Source organism: Vanessa atalanta, chromosome 4 (assembly GCF_905147765.1).
Source record: "Vanessa atalanta chromosome 4, ilVanAtal1.2, whole genome shotgun sequence".
Taxonomy (NCBI): domain Eukaryota; kingdom Metazoa; phylum Arthropoda; class Insecta; order Lepidoptera; family Nymphalidae; genus Vanessa; species Vanessa atalanta.
This window is the reverse complement of record NC_061874.1, coordinates 11338807-11355230: the sequence shown is the minus strand read 5'-3', so window position 1 is coordinate 11355230 and position 16424 is coordinate 11338807. Positions and strand designations below refer to the sequence as shown.

The window sequence follows — 16424 nt, the reverse complement described above, 5'->3', positions numbered from 1 at the left end:
GAACCCGTGTAGATTAAATGGTCTAAGGATTCTTAGGATGTTAAGGTAGTGATAATTTTTTGAGATATTTGTTACTAATATCCTTTATATACTAATAACACGTTTTATTTTAAAAATAAATGAGAGAGGTACTTCTTATAATTGAGGTAATTACTTATTCACTTTTTTTATTTCCATGTATTAAACCTTTTTAAAGTATAACTTAAAATTATTTAATAAAAGCATTAAAAACTATCAATATAAAGTTTGTGTTCTTAATTTAATTTCAATGAATAAAATTAGGAATTGCTTAGTAATTTTGCTATTCAAATTTATTAAATACTTTGTAGAAAAGTAGTGAAACAAAAGTTTATTTGGTAGGGATTTGTGCTGTTTCAATGGTTTAAGCATTACTACTTTGTATTGCTTGTTTCCGGGCTTGAAGGCTAAGTAAGCCAGTATAATTTTACACTCAAGGGACGTAACGTATTAGTTCGCATGGTTTGAGGTATATTTACGCTTTTAGAAACTTTTGATATATCTTACAGTGCCAACTTATTGGCAGAGGAAATATACCATTGTTCCTAACAGACGCTAAAAAAAAAAAACTTGTTGAGAAAACTGATGCTAATGTCATCGTGTCTTACTCATAGACATATTTTTTGTTTTAGATGACTGCGCGAGTGACTTTAGTAATTTTTCTTTCTACTTGCTACTGCATACGGATCTTAACATAACTACCGTTGCCCCTCAAAATTTCCATCAGCGTGCTGTGGACGGACTGTAAGCCGGATTGCAGCGTTTCTGCTAGTACCTGATCCTGCTCGACTAGTGGAACGGCGAATGCTACTCTAATAGTAACGTTCTAATTGTATCATATACCGCAATATTCAATATAAATACTTCTATCTTTCAAATATGGAATAGGTATTACATTGTAAATGAACAAAAATATATTTTGTAACATCGTAACGAATTTACATGTGGTTTGGTATTCGCACATGATTTGCGGGAGCCGTGACAAGCGGCACTATCGCATACGTCACGCTCTGAAGAATAAACGTGTTCATTTGATCTGCGAATTGAATATATTTCGCTTCTTATATTCTTTTTAGTTTATTTGATACCAGTTGTCATACGACGTTTCGTCTCTTGAATTACATATAAATTCGCACGTATGTTTTGTATACCTTCTAGATTCTCAGAAGAAAAACGTAAATTTTATTTCGAAGATAAAAATAACGAAGGTATCGTTCCATCATAATATGTATCGTATCATTTTTGTCAAAACATGTATATATGCATAATTTATGGTATTTCATTCGATAAATACAATTGATTCGTTAACCTTTACCTGAAATTAAACAAAATATAAAATCTTAATACTAGATAACAGTAGAGCTGCTCAGTAAATGAATCCAGTATTCGTCGTTAGATATAATGACGGGCGTAACGGTTCATTCGACATACGAAGGTTCCCTCATAATGTTTCCCTCTATAATTATCGATGGCATAATATTTCACGAAAAATATTTATAAACAATTAAATGTCACGCTAATATAATTAATTAAGGACACGATAGGTCCTAGCTTATACTAACATAGTCTTCAAATGAGATATAGATCAGGTGTTGGCTATCCTAGCTAGGCTACTTCAATAACTTGTATTAAAGATAATCAATCCTCTCCCCGAAAGTTGAAATAATTGAAATGTATCAGAAATATATATTCTATGTATATTATATGTTCAATACTATTTATTGAGTCTATTTAATGTATATCTGTATATTTATTTCACTAATAACTTACTTAGCTTATAAATAGATATAGTCGTATATTTTTATTAAAATCAAAGATTAATATTGTTTATGGTAATGTAATCGTAATATAGCTTTATAATATCAAGTCAGATAATATTAACCTCTGTGATAACATTACTAAAGAGTTCAGGTCAAAGGTGCTGATTTATGATGTATTTCAATCTTTTTTAGTAATACAAATGAACTGATAATTTTATTTAAATTTTTAAAACAGTCTAGTGTCTCAGAGTGGTCTTGTAGAGCCACAAGACCATTTTGGTATGTCCTGGCTTCAACACCCGTACCATTGAAAATTATTGCGTTTTTTCCTCGAATAATTCTCAGTAGCAGGCTGTAGTCTGGAAGTTGGTAGCACTTAGGAGGCATGTAAGGCCGTTCTTGAGCCTATTTTTTTCCGGTTGATTTAAATTTCCGTTCCATCGGATTTCTCTCGATAGAGAGTGTCTATGTTTGTGCATACCCTTGGGAAATATAATATCACTTATGTATTTTTGTAGTCTTATTTGTGAAAAGCTACCATAGTTGAAATCAGTCAGAAATATATCACCAACTATTACTTTGTACAAAGAATGATAATTATAAATTTTTAAATAAATCATTCTTAACCTATTCGTCGAAAGGCATGTTTATCTAAACATTTTGTAAGAATAAGTCCAATTTCGTAAATTATTAAAAACTAGTTTTTGCTCGCTGTTTCACTTGCGTTTTAGAGGTTAGGCATAAAAATAAGTCTGTAGTGTCCTTTCTTGGGGTTCCAGCTTACTTCATATCAAATATTATCGAATATAGTTTAGTGGTTTTTCCGGTAGGGTAGCAGATACACAGACAGACTAACAAATATATGTTGTATAACAGGCTACTCTGATTTTGATATTAAATAAGTAAGTACAAATTTAATACATCATTATTTTTGAATAACCTTTAAACAAAAAGCGTCTCGAACTACTTATATTTACTTTCAATATTCGCTTGGTTCAATTTATATGAATGAACAGTTGGCGTTTAAGTCTTACAATGAAAGTAACCCTTTTAAGTAAATAAATATTAGTGATTGTTTTTGTTGTAATTTACAAGATTATTTATAATTAAAAAACCCCCTTAATTTTGCAATTAATATATTTTGTGATAATTTTGTCCTGTTTGGTTTTAAAAGCGAATTTATTAAAAAAAAAGTTTTTATTGCTTATAAAAATGAGGTAAATGGACTAAAAACGATCGCAGTCGCATTTTTCCCTAACACAAGCTCCCCCAGGTAAGCCGAGGCGGCGACAGAACTGATCGCATTCCCGGTATTCGCAGGTTTCACGTTTCCATCTCTGCAGAAGAGGCTCGGGTTCAATTTCTGAGAAAAGATATATGTTTTAACTTAAGAAACAACCTGTAATAATACGTGAATTGTAATTTATCCAACAAAATATATAATGATCTTATTTGCTACGTTTATTTTTAGATGAATTAAAAAGTCCATTGAAAATAAAAGCAAACAGCACATTTTGTGGTTATTACGAACTAATCAAGAAATAGAGCAATAATAGTTATCTTAAACGCTGTGATTTACGCTGATAAATTTCTATTAGCAGATAAATGGGGTTTAACCTTGCGTTTTAATTGAACATAACGATGAAAACATAAACATTTCCATAAATAATCAATAAAATTTATAAGACAGTAAATTACAATATTTCGTATGCCACGTATATATTCAGATAAGCAAGAGAAACATTATAGAGATGGACTTATCGCTAAGGAAACGATCCCTGCCAAACACAAATTTGGGCATAGATTTCGACGTAGGAGCATTAGGAACTGTGCTTGGAAGCGCTAATACGGGTATGGTTTTGAATGTGAGATTTTTTTTTACTACAATAATATGGTTGAATTACTATATAGTCCGGTCAAATTAGACGAGAAAACAAGCGTGAAGATACAACTTACAATAAGCTGATAATTGGTAATTTATCTTAAAATATAATTATAAATAAAATGTTGAACTTCCCCACCATAATCATTCCTGTGTATGAAATTTTTTTTTATTCAAGGTTAAATGTCAAAAAATGAGTTTATCGTGATTTTCAGCAAAACAGTAAGTTTTATCATAAAATAGGTCCCACAAAAATTGTAGATCATAAAATTATCTACAAAAAGTGTATCAATACTTTTTTTTCCTACCACCCATCGCTTCTGAGATATTACGATTCGTAAAGTTGTAAAACTTGTAAACGTCATAAAATGCACACGTTTCGACGCCACCTATGAGGTAGCGTACTTATACTATTACCATTTCTTTATTTTCTCGATGACAGCTCCTGTGAAAACTTGAACGAGCGTCTTTTTTACATTACATATGCATTATTTTATAAAAATATGACGTTTCACACGTACAAGGTTATACTAGAGTCGGAGAAACTGATAGTGATGGAGCTATATCGATAAACGTAACACGATTACAAACGTAACAGATCCGTTACAGATATTTTTTTACAAAATGTAAGAAACTAAACGACTGCCGGATACTTTTGTACAAATTTAATAACTAATATTGTATTTCATTACAAGATGTTACACGTATTAATTCTTGATTGATAATGTCAACTCCTTTAAAATTTTCGAAGCTGCTGTAAAATAAGTAGGTAGTAAGTAAGTAGTAGGACGTTGAAACGAAATAATTATAATTACACGTAATCAAAAAAAATATTTGTATGTTTTTGTTTTATTCGTTTTTGTTCAAAATATAATAAATATATGCGATCGATATCATTACTTATTTGGTCACAACACTACAACTATCAAATTAGAACTGTCATCGAGAAAATAGAGAAATGAAAATAGTTATATATAACAAGTTTTTCTTAATGTGGTTTCCCCAGTAGACCTATTCCACAAGTCAGATATGATCCTGTTTAATTTGTAACTATTAATTTTATGAGCGAAAAATTATATTTCCAGTTCAGTGGGGATGTAACAAGAAACTCGAGACTCGGCTCAGAAAACGAGCGTAAATTGTCAGATGTTTTATGTGACTTTGAATATAAATAATTATGAAATTTATAAGATACACGTATCAAAATGGCGTATCACCGTAAGTCGATTTTCAACATTTCACGAGTGAGATACGAGGTGAATCCTTACAGAATCAAATTTGGTAAGTTAATGTAATTTTACGATTCAAACTCAAACTCAAGTTCCTTTATTCAATATAGAAGCATTTCACTTACTTATTGATAGTCAAATTAAACACTACCACGGGTTCGGAAAAGAAATGCCCTAACCTGAGAAGAAACGGCGAAAGAAACTCAGCGAGTATTTTCTTTTTTGTCAATTTTATTGCGTTTTTTATTGCGACAACTAACATTTTACTAGGAAATAAATGCTAATCTATATTCCCGAAAAGCTATTGGTCCTTTAAAATTATTAACCAGAAATGTAGTACGATCAACTTCAATGTTCCTTTGGTTTTGGTAGTATGTGAAATTTACAGAACTTTTGTTGAAATAGTAGGCGAGTATCTCTCTCATTTTAAACAATGAGTTACGAGATAAACAAATATAATTTAAATTTCAAGTTACTGATACAAAAAATGGATGGAGAAAATATCCGTATATAATTTTCGTGATCATCTTGATCTCGATCGTTTTAGTCTTATTTTATTATGAAGATAAAAACCTTAATATTTTTTAAAGATATATTCTATATTTTTATTTTCTTATTGGCGTACAACGTGTGCGTTGTACTTGTGTTAGTTACGACGGGGCGTCTAAAAGCTTACAAATTTGTACAACATTTCCATATATTATAAAGCAGTTGAATAATTTAATTAATTAATTTAAAATTTAAGCTAGAAGGTTGTATTTATTATATATGTTATAAGTCTAAAAAAATATATTCGGTACGAAATTTCAATTGATTATGCTTACCTTGTGACATGACCGTTGAAGTTATTGTCAAAAAAGTCATTATAATGACAAAAATATACACCAATCCTTTCATTTTGTTTTTTTAAATTGAAGTCTATCTCGATCGTAATGTCGTCACTAAGTAAATTAAACTGCATATTGCTTGATCATCTCTTCCTATTTATATACATCTCCGTATACGTCTTTGTAAACAAGTGCACATGCAAGCAATTCTGTTGCTAAATTAGTTAATAATTAGGATTGACTATCGAATGAGATTCTTTTAAAAGGAAAATATTGGGGAAGAACCTTTTAAATTGGGATCAGAATAATATGTTAATTTAAATGCAAATATGCTCTCAGTTAACAATTTAATATTCCGCATATTATTATTGATTCTTATTTAGAATACATTTTTAACCTTTCAAACAAAAATAAATTCTAATGTTAAATCACTTTTTGTATAAAATATTTTGGGATATAACTACATATTTTAAGAAAGTATCGTCCTTACTGATTTCAGGTACGGTGGTTCTTGAGGAATATTGAGGAAGACTAGTCAAATATGTAGGACATTTTATAGTTCGCAAGTGTGTGTATAAACACACTCGGACTCTCTCTTCTTTCAAGCTTATAATCCGATGGGACGGTAAATTAGACCGGAAAGAGTACTGGATCATCGGCTGTACGTGGTTTTTGAGGAACTGGAGTGTACACACTTCAAACCTCCGGACTGTCAGTAATGCCCAATAATTTTTTATCGATATTAGAACCTTGAAGGGAGAGGCAATCGTTTCTACAGAATACATATACATATATATTTATAGTTGGGTAATAGTTTATTAGTCAGTCTATGTATTCGTATAATTGAAAATATAATAATATAAATAATCGTGGAAAAAGTATAGTCACTTGTACGTACGAGTTCGTTTTTAAAATTTGTTGTTTTTTCATGTTGTTCATATTGTAAAAATTTAAATAAAAATAATTTTATATTTATCTTAAAAATATATTCGACACAATTGAAATAAATATTTTTTGTTTTTCAAGTTTAAAAGTACAATCTAAGTCAAATTTTATTTTTGCTTTAAAAATATACAAATTATATTTATATTTCGATATTTATGATAGCCATAATAAATCGAAATACATTTAGTTAAAACATTTTATATCTAAAAGGTCCCTTGAATGATTGTTTGTGTATTCATGAGATCGTTATCATTATCATTATTTGAACAAAAATAAGAGAACGAACATTTTCCAGTCAAATGGCTAAAAAAGAAATATGAAGCGTGATGGTCCATAACGTTTTTGGACAAAATTTAAATATTTTTCATTCTATTTATGACATGCAGTACCCTATTGGCAATGATATAAATATATCGTTATCTTCGATTTTCAAGTTTTATTTCATTAATTTAGGTAAGAGCGTACCAACTCGGATATCAATATTAAACAAAAAAAAAATTATGTATTGCAACTTTATTTTATTGCGTCAATCATTTAAAAGTAATAATCATTGTTATTAATAAAAATCTTTTTTTTTTCAAAGAATATCACATTCACATGTATTTCCGTTACAGGCTCCTCCGGGAAACATGATGCTTCGACAGCGCTGGTGACACTCCCCATTATTGCAGCTACCACGAGTAAATCGTCCAAGAAAAGATGGTTCTGGTTCTGGACATAAATAAATTGTATAAAAAATATATCGTTGTGTTTCATAAAAATATTTATTAGACGATAGCTATGATGACAGCGACTATCTTAGTAGACAGTAGGTAAGATTCCGAGGTCCAAGATTTAAGCCCCAGATCGGACTTATAAAGAGTTTTTTTTGTTTTAAGGCTCAAGATATTCTTCGTAACAGGTCAAAGATTGGAACGGGAACCAATACTATCAGTAACTAAAATACAGCAATGCGCTATTAAAATAAAAAATTAAAATTAAAATATTTTCTGGTCTGTACCTAATCTACCATTAAATAATTTGTTTAATTAAAAAAAAAAAAACTGTGTTAAACTGTTTGACAATCCCAATAAATTCTCAACTTTAAATAATCATAAAACTAAATTGATTTAAACATTTTTTTAAAGTTTTTTTCGTTTCACAATAAATATACTTCTTAAATCAACGAAGTATTCTGACAAATTGAAACATTTAAATAAATTGGGTTAGAAATCGTAAATTATGTTCAAGCCATAGGTGTCATAATAAATAATTTACAGGCTTGTATTGAAATAAATCAGTGTCTGCGATTTTATTTAAGAAATATAACAACCGGGTCTTTGATGAACTAAACTGTAAAAGGTTGCTCCACAGTACATTCTGTGAAACTGTTATAATCCAAATGTACCGCCCAAGATGAATTTATGTACGGTAAAGAGTTTAATTTTGACTAAATGATTTACGTGCTTTCGGAAGCAAGTTATAAGATCGGAATTTGAATTGAATAAAACGTTAAGTATATTGTAACTTAAAATTAAACTTACCAGCGGATATCGCCGTCGAAGTCACGGCGAGAACCGCTACAAAAAGCGTGAAAAGTACGAAAGCCTTCTCCATATTTACAATGATTTCAACGGAGTATAAGACTTTTATGAAATGACTTATAAATACCGATTATTTATACGTATTATGTGAAAAATAAGATATCGATTTTTAAATAAATATCAATCAACTTTGTGTTAGTATTATAAGATTGTAAGTAGAGTGATCACTGGCGGAAAGGAACTTAGTCTGATATTCAATTATAATTATACATATACAATTCAATTAAAAAGATAAATAACTTCTAGGAAGCGATATAGAAATCATAGAAGTCAAGTGTTTTAAAAGATTTGTTTAAAGTGTTAGATTAGTCGCTATGTTATCATTATTGTATAAAAAAGATAAAACTTACAATTTAAATACTAATAAAAACTCGTGACTGTCTGACCGCCGATTTTTTCGGGGTAGTCGTATGGAAAAATATATAAGATTACAATCGCAACTGACAAAAACACAACACTTTATATTTATATATAGACAATCTGCCCATGCCGAGTTTGTCCGAGCAAAATTAATTTTATTTACGTTTCGATCGAAGCGTTCCTTTCATATTCGAATTTAAACCATTTAGATACCCAGTCAAAAACATACAACTTTTTACGGAAATCGTAAATGAGGAGTTCAGTTAAATACACTCGCACAGAACATTTACATAATATATAAAGATAGTAGATAGCAAATAAACAATTCATAATAACACTTATATCCTTTATGTATAATTAAATATTATCGAACATTAACTCATGCAAATCAGATACAGCGACATGATCATATGTTTTTACATAAGAATTATTTACCTATATTGAGGATTTAAATAAGAATAAATAAATCAAATTGAAAAACAACAACTGCGTAAATCATGACCGGGTGGAATGGTGGAGAAAAGCCTAGCAGTATACTGCTAGGATTCAACAGGGATATATCCCTGTTGAATCGCAGTTCCAATTCTTCGGGTAAATGTTGTAACAGCAGCCATCCTTTAAGAATGAGGTAATATGACGGGGTATTATATGTTGTTTGTCTGTCTACCTGTTTTTAATAAATAAATAAAAAAGCCCCTTATATTTTTTCAACTGTTCTATTTCCAGAAATGTTTTCTTATTTGTATACGTTTATATACTTTATAGATATGTTTATAAAGCCTAAGTATCAAACATTTTCAATAAAATGTGATTGAAAATAGAAATTCCGTTTTTGCAGGTTCCATCTTTATTGAGATTTCGACTGAGGCTGACTGTTATACAGGCTGAGTAAAAAGGACGTATGGTTATTTTTTTTTAAATAAAATCAAATTCAAAAATTAACGACAATGTACTCAAAAATGAACTCAAATAGTATATACAATAATTAGTAAGTATTACTACGATTCATTAGTAATCGATTAACTAACATCCGTCTATAGTAAAGCGGGAGATGACGCCCACTTTTTACAAGTGTGGCGACACACCTTGATGGAATGTGCCGCGTGGGGGCCCCAAATTCTTTTGTGGCGATTGTCGGTGGAGATCTCTGAAAGGTTAAATGCCGTAGAAGGAGGCCCCGGAGCGGGCGCCCGAGGAGTATGTCTTTGCTAACTCGCTCCGCCGGAGAAGACCGAGGGGAAGGCGTCGGTGCTATGCGATCTTCTCCCCCCGTTGTAAGCGGTGTCGGGAGTAAGGGGGTTCTCTGTATCCCGGAAACTCCTCTTGTTAGAAGCTAGCAAATATAGGCCAACTGGCATCTCGGTAGCATACGCAAGTGATCCAGTGTTGACCCCCCGAAGAGGCGGAGTGGGTTCCGCTGGTAGTTATAAATAAATTTCAGAAAGGACTATTTAACTTGGCACAAATTTAGATCTCACTTCTTTTGTCGTTGAAGACAACAACCAAGGAATATATTATATTTAACTTGGCTCTCATTTTAACATTTATGTTTTGATGGGATTTATATTACCACAGAAATCTAAAAAAAAATCACAATATTTTTTTGATTATAAATAATTTAGAATTTCTTGTACGTTATCTTTTTATACTCTATACTCATCCTGTATATGCCGATACGTGTAATACATTTCACTATAACGTTAAAGTGGAAGGTTTTGTACCGAAAAAGTGAATATAATTTTGTTACATCTATTTTAAATAGCATCTCGACTGTATGACAGACTTTTCTCTGCTATATGACAAAAGACTACTATACGTTTAAATTTATATTATGATAAAGATTATCTTTAAATTTTATTGTGATGTTCTTTTCTTTCATCCTTATAATATTGTATTTTATAAAATAAATATTTAAATGAGATGTGGTTTTTCTTCTTGTGAGCCAATATCAATTATGGGGCGAGGAATTTTGAGGTCAGGTAGCCTTTTATAAATAAATAATATATTGGACAGAATATTTGCAAACGAACAACAGAGTTCAGAGATATAATCTTGTGATTACTTGTATGTTATCTAAATAAATGTAGTATGTATTTCTTATCAGGGTTTAGATATTGTAGTGACAGTTTTACCGTGATTTGGGTATAGCATTAATATCACAGTTCTAATAAGCCTCCGATAAGAAACCTCCGATGAATTAAAATTTAAAGCGGTTTGCGTTTTACATGTAATGGCCAAGATAAGATCCTTTCCCGTTACAATTTATTGTTAATTAACTATCACGTCGGATAAAGATTTTTCAACTGCCTGCTACTGCTTTGTTATTTAATAGTTTACTTCCAAAGCTACCGATACCAAAGTTAGGTTAGGTTAGGATCTGAGCCCTGGACGGGCCTTTAAATTGTATGGGGATCTCTGGCAAAAAATCGCAAGAGCTGCCTCAAATTATTAAAATGTTAGTGTTACACTATAGAGTCTAGTAAGTACAAGTACTTTTGGTCCTGTTCCCGGTCTCATTCATAACGCCGTCCTCATTGATATTTAGAGTACAGAAGTAGAGGGCATACCTGTGTTTGTGCACATACTCATGTACAATAATATTTTGCCGCTACGTGTTAAATGACATAACAATATTTAGACTACTGAAATGTCTAAGCTAGTAAGAAATATTTTGATAACGAAAGATATAAAAGTTTTGAAATGTATTTTAATTATAGATTAACTAGAGCATACACGTAACAAATTCTTGATCTTGAAAACTGGGAGGTAGTTCCTAATATTTTTGAATGGGCGACACTATTGTTTCAGAGTTTGTAAGAATGCTTTGAAATGGATTCTAGTTGAGTATCATGTTCTAAATAGTATTTTGCAGTCAATGTTCTTGTTCCTTGTAAAACTATTCCATTCCATTCCGAAGATCCAAAACAACGTAATGAAAACGTTTCACCTTCGTCAGAATGATTCTATTAAACATAAATAGCTCGATCTGTAAGAATTTGCATAGACCTTTTTTTCGAGGGCTTTTACAAGACCGTGGGAATCGCTACGAAAACAATGGAATACCTTGTAAGTTTGTTAGATATTACGGAGAATGTATTGTTGTGCGATTTTCCTATCACTATTTGCACTGAGCTTCAACAAAACCTTACTTTTAACTGATATCATTATTATACTTGTCTGTAAAAGTACGAGTATGTAGCAATTATGTCGTCCAAGCTAAGTGTTTTTTTTATATACAAATAAAAAAAAGTCTATGAAGTCGGTGTAGGCCACATCTTCCGAGAATACGACCAGTCCACTCCCCCGAAGATGTGACTGATGTTCAGTAATACAATAAAAATTGAAACGCCAAAATGTTTTAAAGTAAAATGTAAAAAAGATCCGTGGATGTTGTAAGCTTCGTCACCAATCTAATGGGAGACCACTATAGTGCACAAGTGTGTGCGCATGCACAGGTACACAGTCTATTCAGTCACTGTCATAATCCGATCGAATGGCAAATCCGACATGAGCGGAAAGAGTTCCGTTGCAGGACCAACGGGCTTACTTGCTTTCTTAGGCACGGGACACATTTCCTGAGACTATTACTTTAAATTTAATTAAACCTAATAATTTTTTATAGGCCCGACTTGGGATTTGACATCAGAACCTTGGTCTTATATCAAGCCTGTAGACCAATGAAGCTGTCAGTATATATAAGTAATATATATTTAACAAGCTTAAGTAATCTAATTATATGTTAATGTTAATTTAATTAGCTCAATTAATCCTATTTTATATGAGTGTAGATGTTATATTCGTGTCTCTAATTTTTAATTCATAAATTAATATCTTATTAGCACAAATGGACGTAAGAAAATGGTATGATTTGTTTAGCAACATGTAATCTCTGCTAATATTACTCATAATTCAAAATGCTCAACCGCTACTAAGATGTCATGTCCATTGTGCCTCTATTTACCCTGGCTCACTCACCCTTCAAACCGGAACACAACAATAATAAGTATTACTCTGACAGCCTCATTCATCTCGTATCATTTTCTAACCTGTAACTAAGTAAACGTTGCATTGTTTCGGGTGAATACGACCATGTATAACCAATATAAAGCGTGGAATAGACACCCTACGTGTTTGCTTTTGTGAACGTATTCCAGAGTTGGCTAAACAATATTTCTGAAAACAATCTTATGTCATTGAATATAAGATTTAAATTCTATAATTTCTTACTTATTTGTCACCCAAAAGATCCAAAAAGCGGTTTTTTTATCCTTGAATATCAACAATAAGTAAAAGAAATGTTGTAGTTTAATGACCACGATATCTTACTTAAGTATGATGATGTAATAAATTCCGGCCACCTGTTTTTGAGGGTCGGCTATTCTCTTTATATCAAAATCACATTTATTATAAAATATAATAGTACATTTAAATTTACGTAACTTTTTAATGTTTCTCTTTAGCAAAATTTATTACACTTTAAAACTGTTACTCACACAACAACTCTCGGTTAGTTTGGGCTAAGTATGTATAATTCTACACAATTGTCATGTAAAGGAGACATCAAGTTTTAATTTTTGTACTTGTTGATAAAGAGAAAAGGATTACTAGAGCAGTTATTAATATAAAATGTATTGGTATTAGTAGGTTCAGCTACAGTTCTGTGCGCAATCAAATTTAATTATGCTCTTACGGAAAACACTTAAAAATCAGGTATAAAAGTGTCACCTCCTTTGGTACATTTGGCCTAGTCATCGTTTCAGAATTTTGAAAATTTCGAAAAGACTCTTACAAATTATTTATCCATCAACACGCATTGGATTAGCTCGACGGATTAAGCTTCAAACTTTCTCTACAAGAGACGTAAACTTTTGCCCATAAGTGGGATATGCTGGCGCTTTACTCTCTCTATAATATTATATAACTAACTAGATTATTGGCTATAAAATACGTTAATATTCGTGCGGTTACTTCTATTGAAATTGGTACGTGTCGAAAGGGTTTTTGACCCGTACCGCCCTTTGCGTTGAACACATTTATATATATTTGTATTATTTTGAAAGTACTGATTAGCGTCACTCCAAGCGATTGGATCTCCCGTACTAGGTAAATATAACGTACGCTAGACAAAGCTTAAGCCTCTCCGAAGTATTGATTTTTATTGTAAAGTTATATGTATTTGGTAATATTAATTTTCAAATGCTGTTTACTATTTTATTATATTTTTACCAATGATAATTATTCTGTGGAATTTAAATTGAAATTTATCTTACGTTTATTTTTTCAATTGTAACTTTAAAAATGTTTACTTATATTTTAAAAAAATACATGCGAATCTGGTCAGTATTTCAAATGATCAGATACAAGCAATCCACGTACAAAACGATTTAATTTAACTTCTTTAAAATTATGAATCACTTATCGAAATTCACTATAGTAGTTCACTTTAGACACAAACTTCGGTTGAAAGATGTACAATCTTGTTACTGACTTAAACTTTCCAACTTTCCAAGAACGTCTTTTTACGTATTTTAGATAATAAACAACGCTGTCTACTATTTTTTACATATATTAAAATTATTAAACTACGTTACGAATATTTATAGAGATAATATTTTCACTGATAATCAAATAATTAAAAGTATTTACGTCACTTCTTATGTACATAAATACTCCTGTGCTGAGTTTCATGTTTTTAGCGGTTACAGAATAATCAGGCAGTCAGCTTATATATATGTATATATATATATACATATATATTAATTTCATTAATTCATTCATTCCTTAAAGGGTGCCAACGCCCCTCTGAGATCTCTCCGGTGTTGCAGTTGTCCATGGGCGGTGGTAGCCATTTCATATCAGGTAAGTCGAGGAGACTTAGTTATCCACCTATTCCATAAAATAAAACCATGTTGTTTCTTTGTCTTACTCTGGACGGATTACATGAATATAAAAATATATAAAATTTGAAGAATTTCTTTGTGTTGAAAGTTTCTATCTATACGACTGTGAGTATAACGCATCCTTAAAATTGTCAAAGTGTAATATAATTTCTCGGAAGTAAAATATAAAATTTCACGGATCAAATCGTAGGTATTAAATCCGTCGCTCACTGTCTAGCTGTGAACGTTGAAATGCAATGCATAATGCACAATATTAAAATATTAAAGTATTCAGGGAAGGTAAAGCGGTCGGTGGGCGCGACGCCAACTGCTTTTAAACGTACAACGCTTTTAAATGTTACGATGATCTAGAGTGAAAATGGAAAAAGTGATCATTTTTGTACATTTTTTTTCCTATAATGTTATCAAAATAGTATAAATTAAAACTAACAACATCACAGCCCGTAAAAGTCTCATTGGTGTGCTAAGGCCTGCTCTCCTTCGCATAGCGATCTTTTAAAATTCAGAATTTGAAAAATAATTTTGCTTTTAGAATTGTTATAAAAATGCAGAAAAAGTAGCACGTGAATTAGCTCATAGCATCGGGGCTTAATATCGCATTGCGGTGGATACAAAATTACCTTGATACTAATGACAATTCGGCACTAAATACATTAATAGCGTTTAACACCGTCCCGATAAATTCAGTTATTTAACGTGAAACTTTGTACCGTATATTTGTTATCCATAGTTTAATTAGTTTTTGTTACGGGTATAAGTCGCACTGCTCCGTTTTAACTAGTTGAACGAAGTATGAATGAGATTTTGATCTTTATTGTTTAAATCAACTGTTCATTAAAAATAGAAATAAATATCTGTTATAGATATTTTCATTTTTTGCATCAGTAAGGTTTGAAATATTTACTTTGAAATTCTGACCTCACTATGTTGTTTTTAAATAACGAACTGTGGTCTATGGCATGAATACGGCCACAGCAGCTATTCACAATGGTCATCTCACTAGTGTCCGTTGAGAATGGGTGAGAATGTGTAACTAGGCAGGAGATGTTATAATGAGATCTCTTCAGCAGTACAATTTGTTGTGATTATATATGCTATTTTATTAGTGGCCAATATATACTAATATGATAAATGCGAAACTAACTATGTCTGTCTGTTTGTCGGACTGTTTGTTACACGTTCACAGTTAGATTACTAAACCAAATTTGATGAAATTTAGTATTGATAGCAAGTTTGAATCCTTTCTTGGTGGTAGGGCTTTGTGCAAGCCCGTCTGGGTAGGTACCACCCACTCATCAGATATTCTAACGCCAAATAACAGTAAACTGTATTGTTGTGTTCCGGTTAGAAGGGTGAGTGGGCCAGTGTAATCACAGGCACAAGGGACATAACATCTTAGTTCCCAAGGTTGGTGGCGCATAGGTGATGTAAGGAATGGTTAATATTTCTTACAGCGCCTTTGTCTATGGGCGGTGGTGACCACTTACCATCAGGTGGCCCATATGCTCGTCCGCCAACCAATGCCATAAAAAAAGAAAGGATATAGCTGACTTAAAAAACTTTGTTATATGTATAAGTATGCAGAGAAGAAAAATTGATAATTCATCTTAATATGATTTATTATGGAGATAAACTGCAGACAACTAATTTAATAAACGTTATATTGTAACCAATGGAAATCAAATAAAAAAACTTATTAATCCATAACTTGTTGTTAAGTTATGTTTGAAACATCAAAGCTACAAGAATTAGCTTTTTATTGGAAATATTATAGCAATTTTACGTCTTTGTTCAGTAGCGGGAATCGAACCCCTTTTACGAGATCCAAGTTATAAACGAAGCGAAACGAGCTTGCTTATAGTAGGTAAAACGGTTTGGATATGTATAATGTCATAAAATTTAATGTTTTCAAATAAATTT

The 16424-nt window shown here is 31.3% G+C and overlaps 2 long non-coding RNA genes across 2 annotated transcripts; both read right to left on the bottom strand.

Annotated features, from left to right (window-relative positions):
• Positions 1 to 2965: 2965 nt before the first annotated feature.
• LOC125077772 lies at positions 2966 to 5842 on the bottom strand. The gene is made up of 2 exons (XR_007120775.1): positions 5714 to 5842; positions 2966 to 3141 (listed from the first exon to the last, which is right to left on the bottom strand). It is a non-coding gene; the product is annotated as an uncharacterized LOC125077772 (long non-coding RNA).
• A 1317-nt stretch (positions 5843 to 7159) lies between these two features.
• On the bottom strand, positions 7160 to 8461 carry LOC125077810. Its single transcript, XR_007120777.1, has 2 exons — positions 8185 to 8461; positions 7160 to 7372 (listed from the first exon to the last, which is right to left on the bottom strand). It is a non-coding gene; the product is annotated as an uncharacterized LOC125077810 (long non-coding RNA).
• Between the last annotated feature and the right edge of the window lie 7963 nt (positions 8462 to 16424).